The sequence below is a fragment of the Erpetoichthys calabaricus genome, chromosome 5, assembly GCF_900747795.2.
Source record: "Erpetoichthys calabaricus chromosome 5, fErpCal1.3, whole genome shotgun sequence".
Lineage (NCBI taxonomy): Eukaryota > Metazoa > Chordata > Cladistia > Polypteriformes > Polypteridae > Erpetoichthys > Erpetoichthys calabaricus.
Window position 1 is genome coordinate 29,691,737 of NC_041398.2, and position 23,727 is coordinate 29,715,463.

General features: G+C 43.5%; 1 protein-coding gene across 1 annotated transcript in view; it reads left to right on the forward strand.

The window, feature by feature from the left end:
* The window catches only part of LOC114651591 (ecto-ADP-ribosyltransferase 5-like), a 53,402-nt gene that overhangs the window by 8,960 nt on the left and 20,715 nt on the right, over positions 1-23,727 (forward strand). The gene's annotated exons all lie outside the window — the stretch shown is intronic.

Consider the following 23,727-nt stretch of genomic DNA (forward strand, 5'->3'; position numbering starts at 1 on the left):
CAGACTTGGTTTTCACTTTTGTAGAATTGTATTTTATTTTTCTTCTTTCATTATATTTTGGTTTTCTATGGATTATTTTCTGTATTTAATTTCAGATTTTTGATCTTTTGGGATTCTTAACATTTTTGATTGTATTTTGAGTTCTTTTGCAATTCCCTTATTTAGTTTAATAAATTCTGTTAAATATTCATAGTTTTTGTGCTTGGTCAGAGTGTTTATCTGTGATTTTGGCCTTACATGTTGAAGTAATATTTAATGATATAATGATGGTAGTAGCTTCGGCAATGGACTCTGCACCAGCCACTTAGCCTGCTAGAGCTGTAAATGTCAAACAACTAATGGTAAAGAATTGTAAAGCATTCTGATCTTGTGAGAGGCTTTGGATGAAGATGTCAGCCAAATACAGAATAATAACAACATACATACTGTGATGGATGGCCGCCAGCTCAACCCGGCAGGGACACCCAAAGACTGGAAGGTTGGGGAAAGGCAGCTACTTTGGGACACTGCCTACCCCAACAAGCCAGATGGCAACTTCCCTGCAGCATAGCGGTGCCCCAGATTCCTGCAGGGTACCATGGGATCTGGAGTTCGGCTTCACAGCCCTGCTGGGTACCGTGGGTGCCGGCAAGAGATGCTGCAGAGGAATCTGGGAGTTTTTATTGTCTGCATAGCCCAGAAGTACTCCAAAGTCATGGGGACGGAAGCCCCAAAGTATTTCCAGGCTGAAGAAAAAGCCAATTCTGCATCTAACCTGCAAATACCAGCAAGTCATGAGGATGGAAGGACAGAAGCACATCCGGGCCAAGAACTATATAAAGGACTGCTGTGAACCCAGCAAGCGAGCCGGTGTTGGGAGGAATAGGACAAAGCTTGCTGGGAGGTGTGGAAGAGAGATTTGCGTTTGTTACTAGTGTTATTGGTGTTTTCTTGCCTGTTTATTGTGGCAGAGGTGCTTGAGGGCACTATTGCAGGAAGAAAAATATTAAAAGATCTTCTTGTTGCTTTTAACCTGTGTCCAGTGCGTCTGTCTGTTGGGTTTAAAGGTGCAACAGCGACCCCTAGCGTCTTACAATACATACAATCTGCCCTTCAGCCAATGAATAAGAAGTTTGACAAATGACAAGTGTCCATCAAATAAAGTTTTATCTATCTATCTATCTATCTATCTATCTATCTATCTATCTATCTATCTATCTATCTATCTATCTATCTATCTATCTATTTATCTATCTACATTTCTAAAAATTGTGGCTTACCTTTTGAATTGAATTTTTCTACAAATGAAAAAGAAAATGAAGTAATGATGGAAGATGTTAAAAAAGCTCCTTGTTAAAAAATATTTAAAATCTGAAGAATCAGATAAGCTGCATACAGATGCTGATTCCATGTCTTATGGGATTTTATAAAAATGGCCAGAATGTGTAGACTTATCATCCTTACTTCTGTCTTGTCTAAGATTACCTACATAGATAGATAGATAGATAGATAGATAGATAGATAGATAGATAGATAGATAGATAGATAGATAGATAGATAGATAGATAGATAGATAGATAGATAGATAGATAGATATTTTATTAATCCCGATGGGAAATTCACATGCAGAAATTTTGTCAAGAATTTTATGTATGTGGTTAGCAGAGGAATATTTAACCTTTTTTATTTTACTTTTTTGTTCTGCTTTAATGGAGTCCCTGTGGGCTGGGCTTTATTGGTATGTTCATGACATATAAACGTATATTAGTTCAGTTTTAAATATATATATTGTCACGCACGAGCGATTAGGGAGCAGCTGAGCGACCCGGTCCGTTGCATAAAACACCCCGCGAGGGAGCTACGACGGTGTACTAACCTTTGTTTTCTTAATTCCTCAGAAAGGCAGAAGCAGCGGAGCCGTAAAGAGCGCCCGGAACGGTCTCGCAAGCGCACACTTCCGGGTGCAGTTCTAAACAAAGACGAGCCTTGATGACGCCATGCCCAGAAACCACTGCAACGCCTCCCAACATTCCTCCTGTCTTATTTCCTGTCCCGTCAATATAAAATGTCCGTGTTACCTATTGTATCTGTCGAAAGTTGATTTAATGAACTGTTTTGACCTGGAAAACCGTACCATTCAGTATACGGGGCTCACAACCCCAACCCTTAATCTCTTGTGTTTGTCTTCTTTTGACAGTGGCGTAGTCGGCAGGATAGTAAATACTCTTATCGTCCGAGAAAATGACTGAAGGACAGGACCTGAACGCGGTCCTCAACACCCTCGTCGCGGAGCTGCAGGCGGTGAAACTGGACGCAGCCGCGACGAAGGCCGAGCTCTCTGATACGAGGAGGCGGCTGGCGGCAGCAGAAGCGGTAAGACCGGAGCCGGTGAGACCTCCTCTCCCTTCGATGGTGGCCCTGACGGCCGATGATGACATTGAGTCATATTTGAGTGTTTTTGAGCGTACCGCCAGCCGTAATCAGTGGCCGCGGGCTGAGTGGGCGTCCCTCTTGGCGCCGTACCTGAAGGGGCCCGCGCAGCGTGCTTATCATGACCTCCCCGAGGAGGAAGCCGCCCAATATGACCTCCTGAAGGCCAAGATATACCTACGATACGGTGTGACCTCTGGCCAGCAGGCACGCGCCTGGCGGCACTGGAGATTTGACCCCGCACTCCCAGCTAGAGCCCAGGCTTTCGAGTACTGGGGTAAGCTAGGGCGCTGGCTACGGCCAGACAGGAACCAGGCTCGCCAGGTGGTTGAGCAAGTGGCTTGTGAGGGTTTGATTCATGCAATGCCAGACTATCTCGCCCAGCAGGTCCGGAGGCACCCGTTTAAAGACATGAATGGCCTTCTGGAGGTTTTGGAGCGACAACTGGCGGTGACCCAACTCGGGGGATCTGATGGCTCCAGTCGGGGGTCTCGACAGGGACGGCCCGTTGCCTCCGAGCCCTATCGCCGCCCCGCTGAGGCTCCGGTCAGGCCAAAAGAGCGTAAACTCGCGCTCCCGCGCTGTTTCAAGTGTGGGGAGCCGGGACATTTGCTGCCAGCCTGCCCCCTCAATCAGGAACCCATGGACTGCACTTGGACCCGGGAAGAAAGGTACTGTGCACTGTCTAATCCCCTCGCGGTTACTAATACGGGGGTGGTGTTGTTGAATGGACACTCGGTGGTGGCTATGTTTGATTCCGGGAGCAACATTACCATTGTTGCTCGCCGTTATGTTTTACCGCGACAATGGCTACCCCAACATTTGGGGGTAAAATGTGTGCACGGGAAGACCCGCTCTTACCGGTCCGCAATGTGTTTCATCTCCTGGGAGGGGACTCTAAAACGAATGATGGTGGCCGTTATGCCAGAGCCCCCTTTCTCAGTTATATTGGGACGGGATTGGTCTAACAAAATAAGCGGTAAGACTATCACCACTCCAAAAGCCAAACCGGGTCTAGTTATGGTGGGTCGGGAGGCCCTCCCAGCTGCTCTCACGCCGTGCACCTCGGCGAATGTTGATGACGTGGACTGCTCGGGGGGGCCCTCTTCGGCACCGGACCTCGGACGGGAAGTAACCCCGGGCGAGGTTCCGCTGCAGTCGAGTGCTCCCTCGGATCCAATAGTGGATACACTCAGCGGGTTAGACATACAATATCGCTCTACCCCTGCGTCATTCAAAAGGGAACAATGGAATGATGATTCCCTGAAGTTCGCCAGGAATGCTATAGTGTCCGCTGACGACATATCGTCTATGGCTTCCACACCACATGGGCCGTACTTTGTGTTAGACAATGACTTGTTGTATCGAGTGGCCAAGCATGACGGTGAGGTAAGGAAGTTGTTGCTAGTACCGAAGACTTACCGGCGGGAGGTCTGCGAACTAGCTCACGCCCACCTCCTAGGCGCCCATCTCGGGGCCGAAAAAACACTGGAGAGGGTAACGCTTCGGTTTTACTGGCCCGGGATCAAGGAGGAGGTCCGACGTTTTTGTCAATCCTGCCCGGTTTGTCAATTACGACAGATTCCTCGGAGGGACCGCGCTCCTCTAGTCCCGATTCCCCTTATTGATATACCCTTTGAGCGGATCGGTGTCGATCTGGTAGGACCCCTGGAAACCTCGGTGCGTGGTTTTAAATATATTTTGGTAATGGTAGACTACGCAACTCGATACCCTGAAGCAGTTCCCTTGCGAGCTGCTAATACAAAAAACATCGCACGGGAATTGGTAGACTTATTCTCCCGAGTGGGTATACCCAAAGAAATCCTCACAGATCAGGGTACCCCATTCACCTCGGAAACGTTCAGGGAAGTTGCCAAATTACTCCGGGTTAAGCATCTGAAGACATCCGTTTATCATCCCCAAACGGATGGACTAGTTGAGCGCTTCAATCAGACATTGAAGCAGATGCTCCGCAAGGTAGTCAGAGAGGATGGTAGAAACTGGGACCAGCTTTTACCACTCGTACTTTTCGCATACAGGGAAGTACCCCAAGCCTCCACAGGGTTTTCCCCCTTTGAATTGTTGTATGGACGCCAACCCCGGGGATTATTGGATATACTAAAAGAGGGATGGGAAGGGGAGGCCCATCCGTCCACCAATGTCTTAGAATATATCGCGCAATTTCGCGATAGATTGGAGAAAATTAGGCCGTTACTAAAGGATCACATGGCCAGGGTTCAAGCAGCGCAGGTCCGGAATTACAACCGAAACTCTTCGCTGCGTGAATTCCGGCCTGGAGATCGCGTGATGGTGCTCGTGCCCACCTCCCACTCAAAACTGTTAGCCCATTGGCAGGGCCCATACGAAGTGAAGGAGAGAAAAGGGCTCGTCGACTATTTGGTGAGCCAGCCGAATCTTCGACCGAGGGAGAGAGTTTATCACATCAATCTTCTGAAACCTTGGAGAGACCGGGAACCGGACCCTCCTCCCGGTCCTACTCTCGCCCTATTCTCTGAAATTATGCCCCTTAACTTTGGCTCCAATTTGGTGCCCCACCAGCGACAGGAGCTCGAAAGAGCCATCTTGTCTGTCCCGGAGGTGGTCAGCGAGACACCTGGCAGGACCTCGCTGATTGAGCATGATATTGTGACCGACCCTGGGGTGGTTGTCAGGGAACGGCCCTATCGTCTCCCTGAGGCGAAACGTGCTGAGGTGGAGCTAGAGGTTCAACGGATGTTGGACATGGACATCATCGAGGAGAGCCATAGCCCTTGGTCTAGTCCTATCGTCCTCGTTTCCAAGCCGGACGGTTCGTGGAGGTTTTGCAACGACTTCAGGCGCCTCAACCAGGTCTCGAAGTTCGATGCATATCCCATGCCCCGGGTGGATGAGCTTCTAGAGAGACTGGGGACGGCCCGCTATCTGACTACCCTTGACATGACGAAGGGGTATTGGCAAATTCCCTTAACGTCGTCCGCAAAAGAAAAAACGGCTTTCAGTACCCCTAGCGGTCACTGGCACTATAAGGTGCTCCCATTTGGATTGCACGGGGCACCAGCGACATTTCAGCGTCTGGTTGATCGAGTGCTACGGCCCCACCACTCCTATTGTGCCGCCTACCTGGATGACGTGGTTATCTATTCCGGCACCTGGGAGGACCATGTAGTGCAGGTTTATACGGTTCTCCTGTCACTAGCGAAGGCTGGGCTTCGTATCAATCCTCGGAAGTGTTACTTTGGGATGAACGAAACCCGCTATTTAGGCTACCTGGTGGGAGGGGGATTAGTTAAACCACAGTGTACCAAACTTAAAGACATCTTGGAATGGCCCCGTCCGATGGTCAAGAAGCAGGTGCAAGCCTTCCTGGGGTTAGCAGGGTACTACCGCCGGTTTGTACCCCACTTCTCTGAGAGGGCAGCATCCTTGACGGATCTTACAAAGAAGCGGGCTCCTGTTACTGTGGTGTGGACCGAGGAAGCGGACCATGCATTTCGTGACTTAAAACGAGCCCTTACCTCTGCACCGATATTGCGTACTCCTGACTTTTCTCTACCCTTTCTTCTCCAGACCGATGCTTCGGACACAGGTTTGGGTGCCGTGTTGAGCCAAAGCATCGATGGTGTTGAGCATCCTGTGCTGTATCTGAGCCGGAAACTGCTGGACCGGGAGACCAGGTATGCTGCGGTGGAGCGGGAGGCCTTGGCGATTAAATGAGCAGTAACCCACCTGCGGTATTACCTGTTGGGACGGGAATTCACTTTGATAACGGACCATGCCGCCCTCCAGTGTATGGCCCTGCATCGTGACTCGAATCCTCGTGTCACCAGGTGGTTTTTGGACCTGCAGCCGTTCAAGTTTTCTGTCGTTTATCGTCGGGGCTCCCTGCAGGCCAACGCGGATGCTCTCTCCCGCGTTCACGACCTCTCGGTTCGGGTCGCCCGACCCGGTGGGTCTGGGCTAACGGGGGGGTTCTGTCACGCACGAGCGATTAGGGAGCAGCTGAGCGACCCGGTCCGTTGCATAAAACACCCCGCGAGGGAGCTACGACGGTGTACTAACCTTTGTTTTCTTAATTCCTCAGAAAGGCAGAAGCAGCGGAGCCGTAAAGAGCGCCCGGAACGGTCTCGCAAGCGCACACTTACGGGTGCAGTTCTAAACAAAGACGAGCCTTGATGACGCCATGCCCAGAAACCACTGCAACGCCTCCCAACATTCCTCCTGTCTTATTTCCTGTCCCGTCAATATAAAATGTCCGTGTTACCTATTGTATCTGTCGAAAGTTGATTTAATGAACTGTTTTGACCTGGAAAACCGTACCATTCAGTATACGGGGCTCACAACCCCAACCCTTAATCTCTTATGTTTGTCTTCTTTTGACAATATATATATTGAACATCCTTCACAGAGTATAGTAGAGTTTGTTACTTACCTTACTACTTAAGTTACCGTGACCACTAGGGGTTGCTCTTGAGCCAGTCCTAAACACAGAAAGACCCAGAGACGCCACAGTTCAGTAACAGGGGATTTACTGAAGGAAAGCATTTTTGGGAAGGTGCTGGGAAAAGAAAAAGAACAAACACTAAGCCCCTAGGGGCCTGACTCCATAACATACAATACTTTGTCACCTGTTTACCTTCCTCTTCCTTTTCCGGCTCTCACAGATAGCATCGGAGTTTCCTCCTCTTCTTCCTCTATCACATTGTAAGTCAGTCCTGACTCCAAGCTTACCAGCTGAGGGCAGGAGGTTCTTTTTCAAGGGCAGCACAAGATCAATTCTGACATTATGGCCATTTGGCCAGCTAATAGTTCAGAGCCATTCCTAAACCCTGTGGTTGACATGCATCTTTATTTTTAAGGAGCTAGGCATGCATATATTTCGCCGGACCATGTCTCCATCCTCCTGTTCCTCCAGAGTGAGCTGGGGGGACTACCAGATGGTCTATTGACCTCCTCTGGTCAACATTAATATCCCAACTTCTGAAAGACTCCTTTGGCTTCCACTGGTGGTCCAGACTGACTGATACTGTATACAGGAGAAAGAAACCTCAGGACCCTGATGTCTTTAACAGCATAGTGCAAAAGTCATAAGCACTTTAGATAATTCAAAGTGGTCTTAGATGGTTATTTTATGTCTTCTGGATTAGTTTGTCAATAGAAAAAAAAAACTATTTTAGAGTTCCAGACATTCCTTTTGCAAAAAGAGAGGCGATGCAAAAAAAGACATTTGAATGCACTTAAAGAAAGTAACCATTTTCCAACCCACTGAATCCTAACACAGGGTGTTCTTCTTCATAAAAGAAACACCAAAAAGCCATTCCTCAGAAAGTGGAAACATAGTCAAATGACTCACCTATGGCAAAAACACAAGGACCGAGGCGGAGAAAAATGACAGCCGGTCATCTGGACTGACGAGTGCAAATTTTTGGTTGAAGCAGAAGGCAGTTGGTCCACCGAAGGACTCGAGAACAATATGGATGAATAAATATATGGATGAATGGTAACAATGAAACACAGTGAAGGTTTGAGGTTGTATTTCTGCAAACAGAATTGGAGATTTGATCCAAATTGATGGCCCCATCACTACTGAGAAATACAGGCAGATTTTTATCCGTAATGCAATAACACCAGGGAGGCATCTAATCGATCCCAACTTCACTCCACAGCTTGACAATGACACACGACCCAACTCATCAAAAGAGGACCAGACTAATGGCCGACAACAGAGCTCTAAACTCCACATCATCAGGCCAGTCTGGGATTACAAGCAAGAAAGCCAAAGTGCAGTGGAATTGACAAAACTGCATGAGAGTGAAGCTAAGAGGAGGCAAAGGGTACTCATGCCAGGCATTCATTTATGATTTTCTTTTTTGTTTATTTGTTTGTTTACTGCACTTTGTAGCAAGTTTACTGATTAATACAATGTGTTCACATCATTATTTTTGAAAGCATTCTTATTCAGATATTTTTTGCAAGTATCACACAGACACACACACACTGTTGGGCCACTTTACCATCACCCATCCATCAAACTTGCATGTCTTTGAATTGTGGGAAAAGCAGCAGGAGGGAACATTTTAGATAGATAGATAGATAGATAGATAGATAGATAGATAGATAGATAGATAGATAGATAGATAGATAGATAGATAGATAGATAGATAGATAGATAGATAGATAGATAGATAGATAGATAGATAGATAGATAGATAGATACTTTATTAATCCCAATGGGAAATTCACACATATATATACTAGTCATTTAGCCCGTTACAATAATGGGCGCTAGAACAGTAGTGCATAAACATTAGTAGGAACAGTCTATATTAAATGGAAAGGGACTTTGACTTCATTCTGTTTGTTGGTCGTATTTTTCTTTCTTTCAGCCTTTCTTTTGTTGATGTTTACTTACTGAGCTGACCGTTCTTCGTGGGCTGCCGCCGTGGATTGTGTGTCTTTAATTTTCTGTGACAGTAATACTGTCTTGTACGTCTGCTGACTTGTACGTCCGTAATATACCTTTCATTTTCTCTGGTGGTAATACAGGCGTGCGCGTCGGTAATATGCCTTTTAATCTCCTCTGACAGTAATACTGGCTTGTATGTGGCTGTAATATGAGTCACTTTATTGTATACCTTTAATTTCCTCTCGCAGTAATACTGGTTTGTATTTCCGTAAAACGCCTCTAACTTTCTTTGACAGTAATATCGCGCATCGCACCGTGCCCAGCGCATGTGAACTTCACCAGAAGACACACACACACGGACACCTGGATGCACAAAGGGATTTTATTAAAGAGGATATATATGTGGAAGTGAAGGTTTGTGAAACGGTTTGCATACATTGTAATGAGGTGGGGTTGGGAGGGTATTGGTTGTAAAGTTTTATTTATTATGAGTATGTTCTTCTTAACTTTGCATATGCTGGGTTCATGTCCAAATGTCTGTTAATGGAGATTTTGTTTGAAAGCCAAGATTCGGCCAGCTCTCTGGCACTTTTAGTACTGTCCTTAAATCTTACTTGTACATTGTCCCACTTGAATGTATGTCCTGTTGATTTAGTATACGTGTAGATCAGTGATCGTGAGTCCTTCCTTCTGACGGCGTTGCGATGTTCCTGTATACGTGTTGTGATTCTTTTTGATGTTTGTCCTATGTATACTGCTGGGCAAGAACTGCATGGAATACTATAAACTGCTGCCGATTTCTTGTTTTTGACATTAAAAAAAGAGGGCTTGTGTGCTATTCTGATGCCTGATTTGGACAGGATACGTGCTAAACCTTCTGACACTCTGTGATGATAAGGAAGTGTGTGCCAGGTGGGATGAAGGGTCAGATTGTAGTCGATTGTTTGCTGGGTTCTCTGACGTCTCCTGTGTAGGCATTGTTTAATGAATGTCTTTGGGTATTAGTTTGAAGTGAAAAGATGGAAAAGATAGTGTCTTTCGTTCATTTTTGTCTCCTTCCCATTACAATGGGTGTGAACTCTTCTGAATAGAGTTTTAATACAGCTCCGTTTATGAGATGCTGGGTGATTACTGGTGAAGTGTAATATCTTGTCTGCATAGCATTCCTTACGGTAAACACTTGCAATCAGGGTGGCGTCGTTACGTCTTTCAATGGAGATGTCCAGGAAATTGATGCGTCGGTTTGTTTCTTTTTCCATGGTGAATTGGATTGCATATATATATATATATATATATATATATATATATATATATATATATATATATATATATATATATCATATATATATATATATGATACATAAAGGACTTTTATTCTTTTCCCAAGCACCTCTCCAACTCTCCTTCTGATAACATGCCACAAATACAATTACAAACACGATAAATGAGTGAATCTTCCTCCTTCTATCCTCCAGTTGAGTGTTGCTTACTTCCTCCTGACTCTGACTCCAAGAGCTATGGAAGCAGGCTGCTTTTATGGCGAACCCGGGAGTACTTCCAGTGATGTTACGTGGCTAGCTAGAAGCAATTCTGGGCTACAAGAAAGCCAGGGAGATTCTTTCCTGGCAGCGCACCCTACCATCCCCAAGGAAACCCTACAGGGCTGCACTTTCATACTCCAACTTCCATGCAGCCCTGTGGGTATCCAGACTGGGACCCTGCCTGAGGGAGACTGCCACCAAGAATGGAGAGGGATGAATTGCTCTCCTGCTGGTTTCTGATGTCTTTGTGCATCCCAATCAGGATGGATATCATAAGGCGTCCCAGCCAGATATTACCGTCATTCCATTATGGCATCCTGGCTGGGTTAGGAATTTGCCCCCTGTCCTGGGTGGGATGCGCACTCAACCTCTGGGACAGCTACAATATATTTTTATAAATCTCTCTATTATATAAAAAAAGCTTGGTACGAGACCTGACTTTTTCAGAGAGACGAGGCAAGATATTTTCAGAGAGATAATTTCAAGTCCAGTGAGACGAGACTTTGTGCCAAGAGATGAATTGAAAACCTAACAGGTCCAAGCGGGGGTGGAAATAAAAGACAAAGAGTAGAAGACAAAGTAAAACATCGTAAAGAGGTTCAAAAACGTTGGCGTGATACACATGCAGAGCAGGTTAGAGATTATGAAAGTACTAAAATTCAAAAAACTGATAGTAAAGATTGCGTTAGCGCTACGAAATGGAAATTATTACTCAGTGAAATAACAGAACAGCGAAAACAAATCAAATACATGGACATAGGTGATATGACAGAGCTACTACAAGTTTAATTTCAAAGATTCAAAAGATTCAAATTCGGTCACGTTTATATTTATATATATTTATGATCACGGTGAAGCGATGCTATATAGAATCGAAAGAGTTTTTATCGTGTTTATCCAAAAGCACAGCATGATCCGTCGCAAGTGGCAGATCCAGGAAATGACTAGCACATAGGCGAGCAGGGGGCAGAGCCCTCTAGTATATGTACAGTGGGGCAAAAAAGTATTTAGTCAGCCACCAATTGTGCAAGTTCTCTCACTTAAAAAGATGAGAGAGGCCTGTAATTTTCATCATAGGTATACCTCAACTATGAGAGACAAAATGAGAAAAAAAAATCCAGAAAATCACATTGTCTGATTTTTGAAGAATTTATTTGCAAATTATGGTGGAAAAAAAGTATTTGGTCAATAACAAAAGTTCATCTCAATACTTTGTTATATACCCTTTGTTGGCAATGACAGAGGTCAAACGTTTTCTGTAAGTCTTCACAAGGTTTTCACACACTGTTGCTGGTATTTTGGCCCATTCCTCCATGCAGATCTCCTCTAGAGCAATGATGTTTTGGGGCTGTCGCTGGGCAACACGGACTTTCAACTCACACCAAGCTGCTTACCTATTGCAGATTCAGTCTTCCCAGCCTGGTGCAAGTCTACAATTTTGTTTCTGCTGTCCTTTGACAGCTCTTTGGTCTTGGCCATAGTGGAGTTTGGAGTGTGACTGTTTGAGGTTGTGGACAGGTGTCTTTTATATTGATAACAAGTTCAAACAGGTGCCATTAATACAGGTAACGAGTGGAGGACAGAGGAGCTTCTTACAGAAGAAGTTACAGGTCTGTGAGAGCCAGAAATCTTGCTTGTTTGTAGGTGACCAAATACTTATTTTCCACCGTAATTTGCAAATAAATTCTTTAAAAATCAGACAATGTGATTTTCTGGATTTTTTTTCTCATTTTGTCTCTCATAGTTGAGGTATACCTATGATGAAAATTACAGGCCTCTCTCATCTTTTTAAGTGGGAGAACTTGCACAATTGATGGCTGACTAAATACTTTTTTGCCCCACTGTATATACAGTCACATGAAAAAGTTTGGGAACCCCTCTTAATTCTTTGGATTTTTGTTTATCATTGGCTGAGCTTTCAAATTAGCAACTTCCTTTTAATATATGACATGCCTTATGGAAACAGTAGTATTTCAGCAGTGACATTAAGTTTGGATTAACAGAAAATATGCAATATACATCATAACAAAATTAGACAGCTGCATAAATGTGGGCACCCCAACAGAGATATGACATCAATACTTAGTTGAGCCTCCTTTTGTAAATATAACAGCCTCTAGATGCTGTCCTCCTATAGCCTTTGATGAGTGTCTGGATTCTGGATGGAGGTATTTTTGACCATTCTTCCATACAAAATCTCTCCAGTTCAGTTCAATTTGATGACTGCCAAGCATGGACAGCCAGCTTCAAATCATCCCATAGATTTTCGATGATATTAAAGTCAGGGGACTGTGACAGCCATTCCAGATAATTGTACTTCTCCCTCTGCGTGAATGCCTTTGTAGATGTCGAACTGTGTTTTGGGTCATTGTCTGGTTGAAATATCCAACCCCTGCGTAACTTCAACTTTGTGACTGATGCTTGAACATTATCCTGAAGAATTTGTTGATAATGAGTTGAATTCATCTGACCCTCGACTTTAACAAGGGCCCCAGTCCCTGAACTAGCCACATAGCCCCACAGCATGATGGAACTTCCATCAAATTTGACAGTAGGTAGCAGGTGTTTTTCTTGGAATGCGGTGTTCTTCTTCCGCCATGCAAAGCACTTTTTGTTATGACCAAATAACTAAATTTTTGTCTCATCAGTCCAAAGCACTTTGTTCCAAAATGAATCTGGCTTGTCTAAATGAGCATTTGCAGACAAAACAAGTGACTCTGTTTGTGGCGTGAGTGCAGAATGGGCTTCTTTCTCATCACGCTGCCATACAGATGTTCTTTGTGCAAATTGCGCTGAATTGTAGAACGATGTACAGATATACCATCTGCAGCAAGATGTTCTTGCAGGTCTTTGGAGGTGATCTGTGGGTTGTCTGTAACCATTCTCACAATCCTGCGCATATGCTGCTCCTGTATTTTTCTTGGCCTGCCAGACCTGCTGGGTTTAACAGCAACTGTGCCTGTGGCCTTCCATTTCCTGATTCCATTCCTTACAGTTGAAACTGACAGTTTAAACCTCTGAGACAGCTTTTTGTAGCCTTCCCCTAAACCATGAGACTGAACAATCTTTGTTTTCAGATCTTTTGAGAGTTGCTTTGAGGATCCCATGCTGTCACTCTTCAGAGGAGAGTCAAAGGGAAACACAACTTGTAATTGACCTCCTTAAATACCTTTATATCTCATGATTGGACGCACCTGTCTATGAAGTTCAAGGCTTAACGAGCTAATCCAACCAATTTGGTGTCACAAGTAATCAGCATTTAGCAGTGACAGGCATTCAAATCAGCAAAATTACAAGGGGACCCACATTTTTGCACAGCTAGTTTTTCACATTTGATTTAATTTCATACAACTAAATACTGCTTCACTAAAAATCTTTGTTCTGAAAACACCCCAGTACTCAGATGATCCTAGGAAAAGAAAGACATACCACTGTTATCTTTTTTGTTGAAAGTAGAGTCAATTACTATGCAGACTGAGAGGGGTTCCCAAACTTTTTCATATGACTGTATATATACACTATATAGCCATATATGCCACAGAGGATGGTTCTTTGCCTGGCAAGGACATAACCCAGCCAGGACACCTTATATTCTTCATCACGGATGGGAATAAAAGATTAATGGATAGACTGGGCAAAGGTGGATGATGGGAATAGTTCATTCCCCAACACAGAAGGTGGCAGTGTTCCTCTTGGCTGGACCCAGCTAGGACACCCACAGGGTTGAATGGGATTTGGTGTGCAGAAGTGCAGCTCTGTCAGGGTCCTTGGGTTCCACCAGAGGGGGCTGCTGGGAAAGGACTGAATTGGTTTCTAAATGACCTGAAAATGCTTCTGACTGCCAATGCTATCACACCAGGAAGCATTTCTAGCCTGGCTTAAAAGAAGCTTCACCTTGGGGAGTCAGAGTAGGGAGGCCGCAGGCAAAACTCACCAGGAGGGTAGAAGGAGAGAAAAGCGCATTTGCTTTGTAAATTGTGTGTATTTATGGCCATGTTCACCGGAGAAGGAGTCGGTGATAAATAAAATCCTTTATTTGATCCCAGAATTGTGTTGCATGACATTGTGTCTATAGTTTGGGGCTCAGTGGCATCCCCTTGTGTTTACATGTATATTGCTTTTGGTTATGCACATAAATATTTATTATGTTCCGGTACCTACACCACCTTGGAAGTTTTCATCTTTTATACGATATTGAATCACATTGGATTTAATTTGGCTGGGTTGACAATGAGAAACAGAAAGAGACACTTTAACGTCGAAGTAAAGCAGACACCCCGCTTAATCCTGACCAGGGTCATGGAGGTCTGCTGGAGCTCATCCCAGGCACCACAGGGCGCAAGGCAGGAACAAATCCTGGACATGACAGAAAGTTCATCACGGGGTGAGCACCAACCAAACCAGCCAATTCACCTAACCTGCATGTCTTTGGACTGTGGGAGAAAACCCACACAGACACGGGGAGAACATGCAAACTCCCCAAAAAGAGATGTGGACCTTGGAATGCTTAATGCAAGGCAGCAGCACCACCACTGTGCCCACCCCCTCTGCAAAGTGGTCATAATTAATTCCAAATATATAAAAAACAAAATAACATCGCACAATATCGTAAAAGAAGTGAATAAAAGGACTACAAATAATAATGTGATAATTAGAGAATCAGGACAAAGTCACAAAGGTCATTTGTGAAGCTGGATTTTGAGATGACTGATTGAGCTGAGATGGCTGAGCTCATCGGCGGACCCGTGCTTGGACTGTTACTCTTTCAAATTTGTATTACTAATGTTGTTTTCATCATATTGTGAAAATCTGCAATAGTTTTTTAGTAGACACCAAAATAGCAAATGCAGAGGAGGCAGCAAAGACATTTCAGAACAATCAGGATGACTTTCAAAACTGACCAAACACTTGGAAAGATGTGTCAGCAAAAGCAACATTAATTATAAAAAGAAGGTGGAGAAGCAACTGATGACAGCCATTTAAAAGTTTATGATGGCATAACGTTTTCCCAGAAATGGACAGAATAAATTAAACACAAGTTAGGTTATATTACAACACTTTTATAATTGCAACATAAAAAGTATTTGCTCCCTTCTTTTATTCTTAAACAGCATAATAATCACAGATCTGTTGTCACTTTGACACTGATAATCAGCATCAAAACCCCAAATTAAATCCACTTTGATATCCATCCATTTTCCAACCCGCTGAATCCGAACACAGGGTCACGGGGGTCTGCTGGAGCCAATCCCAGCCAACACAGGGCACAAGGCAGGAACCAATCCTGGGCAGGGTGCCAACCCACTGCAGGACACACACAAACACACCCACACACACCAAGCACACACTAGGGCCAATTTAGAATCGCCAATCCACCTAACCTGCATGTCTTTGGACTGTGGGAGGAAACCGGAGAGCCCGGAGGAAACCCACGCAGACACGGGGAGAACATGCAAACTCCACGCAGGGAGGACCCGGGAAGCGAACCCAGGTCCCCAGGTCTCCCAACTGCGAGGCAGCAGCGCCACCGTGCCGCCCCACTTTCATATATTGTTGAATAATAATAAGATGTGAAAGCATCCAGTGAAGTGAATACATTTTATAAGCATAGGTAAATATAAACCAGTCAGTCAGTCAGTCATCGTCCAACCCGCTATATCCTAACACAGGGTCACTGGGGTCTGCTGGAGCCAATCCCACCCAACACAGGGCACAAGGCAGGAACAAACCCCGGGCAGGGTGCCAGTCCACCACAGGACACACACACACACACACACACACACACACACACACACCAAGCACACACTAAGGACAATTTTGGATCGCCAATGCAAGTAAGCTGCATGTCTTTGGACTGTGGGAGGAAACCCACGCAGACACGGGGAGAACATGCAGACTCCACACAGGGAGTACCCAGGAAGTGAACCCGGGTCTCCTTACTGCAAGGCAGCAGTGCTACCACTGCATGCTATCACTGTGCCGCCCGGTAAATATGAATATTAAATAAAAATAGATATAATATAAAAAATATAGATATTGCAGTGCCGCTGCTGAGTCTGTTTACATCTTCCCCAAGTGTGCTGGTGTTTCCTCCCAAATTCCAGAAGTGTGATTAATTTGAGGCTCTAAGCTGGCTTGATGGAAGTGAGTGCCATGCTACAGTCTCCTCCCCACCCTTCAGCAGGCTCTGCAATGGTTTTTAATAGTAAATGCTCCGTGGGGACCTAATACAGATAATCTGAAAGGCACTGATAAAGCTGATGCATCTTTATTCCTTGAGGTAAGTAGTAAATCTCGTGTTTGGGGACTCCGATTTACATTAATGGAAAGTGAATTGGAATGTCGGAAGTTGAAAGGGTCATGGGAATCCAGAAATAAAAAAAGAGTTATGAGGCTGAAGTAGGGGCCCTGACAACTTTTAAATAGTATCTGGATGAGACAAGACTGAGCAGAATTATAAATATTTCTGAGTAGGTGCAGTTTGAATTTTATTTGTAAGCTGAAAATCAAATATAATTCTGCAGTGCACAGACTTATAAGCGGTGTAGGACTTACAGCCACATGCTGAAGCTTACTTGGAACTTCTTTTTTGTAAAGAATTGAATCCAAAATTGCAACACTAAACAATAAAGGACATTTTAGGCAGAAAAAAGTTTGTTCACCATTATACAAGGAACTCCAAAACAGTTAATAAAGTGGGAAAGAACATGCCTTTGATTTCCAGTCAATCAGCAAGTGTTTGAGGGTCCCATGATAACAAAAGCAACTGTAACGTCTACATAAAGAGAAACTTTAAACGCATGCATTCTGTGTCTTCCTCCAGATTTTCATTTTAACTAACATATCATGGGATTTTCCTTTTAGTTTTGCGTTCTGCAGAAGGGGTCAAAAAACAATAACGGGTGAGCCTTCCTCAAACATCTGGACTGTAATGACAAACCCCCCCCGCTAAACATGTAACAGCAGATTGGGGTGGGTGGTAGGTTTGGGGGGGGGGGAGGGAGGTGTGGCAAGTCAAACTTAATCACTCCCTTGACTTCTGAAGAGTTAAATTTCAAACCTACAGGCTTCCCTCTGCACTGTTAGCTCTCCACATCTTTCCTGTCCTTCTCTCTCGTTGTCTGTAAGTATGCCTGATTTATTATATTTAAGTTGAGTACTTTGTGTTTGGATATTTGTGTTGTATGGTGGATTTGCTAAAAATAAACGGCATCAACATCATGAATGGCTTTTCTTAAAATGTTTTCTTTTATGAATCTGTACTGTCATCTCAGACATAAGAAGTATTGTAAATAAGGCAACTTAACAGACGTGCAGACAGACATACAGGCGTGAGCTCGGGAACCAAAGCAGGTTGATTTTTTTTTTGATCAGTTATTTATTAAACTTAACAGAGAGCGATGACACAAAATATAGGAAGGAACTGAATTTTACAGGGAAATCCACCCACCCCAATTCCACCTAACCCAGGAGATAAAGGTTAGAATAATAAAGACCACCACCAAAGAGTGGGGCAGCAACAAGTGAGAACTTAAACAGCAGAGCTGAAACAAATGCAGATTTTAATTAATCTGCTGGAGGCCCCGTTGCTCAAATGATCCAAGGTCGCTGAAATTGTGAAAGGATTATTGCCAATGACTAACAGTAATGAACTTGGGGCCTTGCTTTGGGCACCGATAATTAGTTTGGAATGCCGAGACAGAAGAATAGGTCTGACAGAAAGAAGGTTTGGGGTAAAATTAAAGAAAGATAACAGTCAGAGAAAGAATAATGATGAACAAAACAGCAGAGTTTGATTTGCACACAGTTTCACAAAATTGACCCTAAAATTAATTTCACAGTTGCTTTAAAAGTTTTAAAAAGTTGTTTGGGGTAAGAAGCAAGAAATATTGTTCCCTCGGGGTTATTCCACAGCCAAAACGGACATTTCCTTCCTCAGTCGCTCTCTAGTTTTGCTGTTGCCTGCATTGCAGCTCCCCACTCTTATGCTTTGCCTTCCTTCTGCCTTGCCCCGCTCATTTTGGGTGACAGGTACTGACATCTACACTCCCTTTCTCCAACTCCACATCCTTCTGATGACTCGTCGGCAGCCATTTACCCAGGCTACTGGATTACAGCAGTGAGGAAGTGCATGAAGGTACCATGAACACCCACGCTTTTCCACCACACTCTACTTTGCACCGCTCACTTCACAAAAGAGGTAGCACCATACTTGCCCCGACCTCACAACCTTCTGGAGAATTAATGGCAGCCACTCATCCAGGTATTGTAATGAAATAATAAAATGTAAAGTAAATAAAGTAATAAAGTAAATGTATTGACCCAAGTCAATACATTTTAGAGGCAGAGAGGTGTGTGCAGATGCACAGTCTCTATCCACTCCCCCATTTTCATGTTATGAACAAGAATAAATTCCTCCATGCTTCTGCATATGGATAAGAAAGTTACAAATCAGATGAAAATATTTTTTAATGACACCGATTGCATAATTTGTTTTGCAATTTTTTTTTACACTGAGTTGGGTATGTTGGGGTAAAGGAAGGAAGGATAGAGCGAAGGATAGAGCTGCCAAGCAAGAGGAAAAGAGAAGGTTTATGGATGTGGTGAGAGAGGACATGCAGGTGATGGGAGTAATGGAGCAAGATGTAGAGGGCAGGAAGAGATGGAAAAAGATGATCCGCTGTGGCAACGCCTAATGGGAGAAGCCGAAAGACGAAGAAGAGGAGATTTGTGGATATGGTGAGAGAAGACATGCAGGTAGTGGGTGTAACAGAGCAAGATGCAGAGGACAGGAAGATATGGAACAAGATGATCTGCTGTGGCAATCCCTAACGGGAGCAGCCGAAAGAAGAAGAAGGAGATAGTCATGTAGATGCTGTGTGTGCGATACTACAATGGCTGTTTCCTCTGCACATGTCCAAACCAATGCAATCTTACCTCTCTGACTTTGTCTCCCAACCATCCAACCTGAGCTGATCCTCTAATGTCCTCATTTCTAATCCTATCTATTCTCGTCACACCCAATGCAAATCTTCACATCTTTAACTCTGCTACCTCCAGCTCTGTCTCCTGCTTTTATGGTCAGTGCGACCGTCTCTAACCCATATAACATAGCTGGTCTCACTACCATTCTGTAGACCTTCCCTTTCACTCTTGCTGATACCCGTCTGTCACAAATCGCTCCTGACGCTCTTCTCCACCCATTCCACCCTGCCTGCACTCTCTTCTTCACCTCTCTTCCACAATCCCCATTACTCTGTACTGTTGATCCCAAGTATTTAAACTCATCCACCTTCGCCAGCTCAACTCCCTGCATCCTCACCATTCCACTCACCTCCCTCTCATTCACACACACGTATTCTGTCTTGTTCCTACTGACCTTCATTCCTCTCCACTCTAGAGCATATCTCCTCTTCTCCAGGGTCTCCTCAACCTGCTCCCTACTCTTGCTACAGATCACAATGTCATCAGTAAACATCATAGTCCAAGGGGACTCCTGTCTAATCTCGTCTGTCAACCTGTCCATCAACATTGCAAATAAGAAAGGACTCAGAGCCGATCCCTGATGTAATCCCACCTCCACCTTGAATGCATCCATCAATCCTACCGCAGACCTCTCACAGCATCTACATGGCAATATCTCCTTAAAATGTGGCTGTTATGTGTGATGCTGTTCAGAAATAGGTTTAAATAGGAGCTGGTTTAACTTTTTCTTGCAGATTGTATATCCATGTATTTTATGTGGCCAAGATTTAACTGTCTTGCAGTGTGTAGGAGTGGGGAGCTGGGAACAGTGCCCAGCCTCATGTCAGAGTCAGCTGCTTGCTCTCATGAAGGTGTTCTGTCTGTTGGGAAGGGCGGGGTGTTCAATTGTTCTCTTGCTCAGCTTGATCAGAAACATCTTGAGTTTATCACTCTGTAACTTGTATGTTACTCGTTCACTTCCCAAGTCCAGTGTGACAACCATAAAGCTAATTATCGGGCTGAAATAAATGATGGCTTAACCCAGATTTACATTTTGGTAGGGGGCAGTGGATGAGTATAACATTCTGGCCTTGCATGAAGTTGTTTTTTCAGCTGGGTTAGTGTGGGATTGGTTAGGAGTTTCTCACTTGCTCAGCTTGATTAGATAGCTCTCAGTGTGTTACCCTAAACCTAAAGGCCATTGCTTCATGTCCCAAGTCCGGCATTAATAGTGACATTCACAGAGCAAATTATCAGACTATGATAAATGGCGTCATGGATTCCTTTTGTGGGGGGATGGAATGTAACAGTCTGGCAGCGAGTGGGAACAAGGAAATGGGAATGGTGCCCATAGTGGCCTCAGAGCGTGCTGCTTGCAGTCATGAAGGTGTTTGGTCAGATGGTGAGGGAGTATTTCTCAGTGACACAACTTGACGAGAAATCTCTGAGTGTACAGTATCTCTGTAACCCGAAGGTCGCTGATTCACATCCAAGGACCCAGGGTGACGTCCACAGAGGGAATTTTTGAACCAAGACCAATGTTGCTATGACCAAGATTTGATTTTGATGTTTGGAATATAATGTTCCAACAGTGCATAAGAGCAGGGAATAGGGCCCAGCCTCACATCATAGCAGCTGCTTGCTTTCACAAAGCTGTTCTGTCAGCTGGGGTTGTGTTTGTGTTTGTGTTTGGTTTGATCAGACATCTATGATTTCATCTCTTTGTGTCTTTCTGGGATGCTGGCTCACACCAGTGGGCCAGTACTAACTGAGACATCCTTAAAGTGAATAACAAAGCCTAAACCAAACCAAAACCCCTAGTCAAGAAACACTCAGAATCCCGCCTCCCTAAGTGTTCTTTTCAATAGCCAACAAAGTTTTCTGTAACATTCCAAAATCTTCAATGCTTGGATTACAGTGATGTCATCCTAATGTAAAGATGGAATAAGATTATATCACAAGTAATGTGACTTTTAGTCACATGACCAGAAATGGTCCTGTTAGCCACAAAAGAGACATAAAAAACATAAAATGGCACCACCCGTGAGGTAAAAGTGACAGAACATAACAATAAAAATAGTATGCTTAAATGACAAAATAGACACAGATGCATAATAAATACCCTTAATTATAACAGTATGATGTGATTCATCTACCTAATACACAGTATGCATATCTTATTCCCCATAGCTAATTTATTGTATATTTCACGGACCCAGAGGAAGTATTAATGGGATCCCCTGATTACCATGAAGTATTTTGAACCCTAAAACCTGGGTGCAACCACAAGGCCGGCTGCCAGTATTGAGCACAGCAATGAGAAAAATGGGTGTGTGAGTATGCCATCTTTCAACAGCTCCACAATGCCAGACTCTGATGGCTTACGGATACAATGCAGTGAACAAATGGAGATTTAAATATTTAGGAACAGAACACCCTGCAAAGAAAGTACAGAAGAAAGCAGAAATTCAATCGGAAGCTACCGAGTTGATTGGGAAGAAGGACATAACCGCGATCAAGTAGGCCACAGGGATTAGATCATGAACCGACATCCTAGCTCTCAGTTTGTCATGAACTACTGTAAAGCCGTGTGCTTAAAATCAGTTGTTTTATCATTCCACAGAAAACTAGAAACTGATTTCAGCCCAGTATTTAATGGGAGGAGTAAGTGGAACTATAGAATACCAAATACCAATGTTCTCTTTGATAATAGCAAGACAAGACTGAAAGACCAGAGTTATTAACAATTAATAGAGGGTCTTATATTAAAAAGAATGTGGCGGTAGTTCTTAAAGGATATAATTGAGCTAATGATAAAAATCTGTGACAATCAGACACAGGAATAAAGGGGGAATTAAGGACAGACTCAACATTAAAGGTCATTGAGAAATAAATGACAGGATTAATTCTAATTAATTTTCTAACCAGGTAAGATTTCAGATGTCCCAGATAATATTAAACCCTGGTAGATGTCAGATGGAAAAATTACCTAAGCAAAGAACATTATCTGCATGTACAAATAATTACGTAACAGGAACTGAAAACTAGATTAGGAGTTAAAAGCTGGGAGATTTGGATGGCAACTACATGCAGTGTAAGATATAAATTAAAAATCAGGGGGAAAGAAGGTAACTCTGCCTGGCTTGTCTACTAATGAGGAAGGATTTGAGATTTTAGATGGTCTCAAAGAGTGTGGAGGGGACTGTACGTAGAGTATTATTCAAGTTTACAAAACTCATACTAACACCAAATTTGTCCATGACCTGTTATAAGTAAGGCCAAATCACGTGGTTGAAAGCTCAACATAAAGGGAAAGGAGAGCAACTGGACTTGTAAGAGATAAAACATAATCAATAATATTTAGAAGTTTGTGGATGTTGTTAGAAGCCAACCAGGCTGAGCAGGATAAATTAATTATCTAAAGACATTCTTTAAATGTCAAGCTATGACTTTAGCTAACAGTTTTACATCTGTGTTCATAAAAAAACAGAAGATCTGTAAATTTGAAAAAATTGGGAGTGGTCTCCCCTAGACTTTCTCATATACTCAGATATGGGGATGGATATTTGAGGAGTAATCCGCAAGACAATGATTATAATTTTATATTATGTACTGTACATTAAAGAATCATCAAGAACAAATCACATCAAATTAATAATATTGTATATTGAACAATTATAAAAGTAAAGCTGAATACATCGGACCCTGCAGCTGCATGAATAAAAGGTTAAGTACCACCTCCGGTTAGCAAAATAGCACAAAAGTCTATAGAAATCTACGTTTTGTACCTAATACTTGTATGCAAAATTTGGTTGAACTTAGTGAAAGCGTACTCAAGTTATTGTGTTTACACACACACGCACACACACCCACACAGACATAATTCCAAAAATGGTATTTTCTGACTCAGGGAGGTCTAAAGCATTGAGATTCATCAAAATCTTGAAATGGAGCTTTTGGGGGATTCCAATACTTTCCCCATACTTTGTATATGAGAAAGTCAGGGAGGTCTAAAATGTAGAGATTCTTCAAAATCTCGGCATTGAATTTTTGGACAATTACAATACTTTCCCTATACTTCATTTACAAGAAAGTAAAAAGTAATTTCCTTGCCATGCTTTAAAGATTAACAATGACTGCCATGTTCGTTCTTGGGTTTAAGTGATTAGATGATGTGACATTTATCATATCAAAGATACAGAGGCATAATTAGTTTCCAAAATGACAAAATTAATTATCCATCCCTTGGGCCAGCTCAGGAGGAGGCCTATCAAGCCCTGGGGACTTCCCAAAACTTATAGTGTCCAAGTTTGCTTGAGTTCAATCACAGAGATGGCAACACTGAAACAGGAAGGCTCTTCATTTGTGAGACTAGGATGGCAAGGATACTAAGAAAATATTTAATATTGG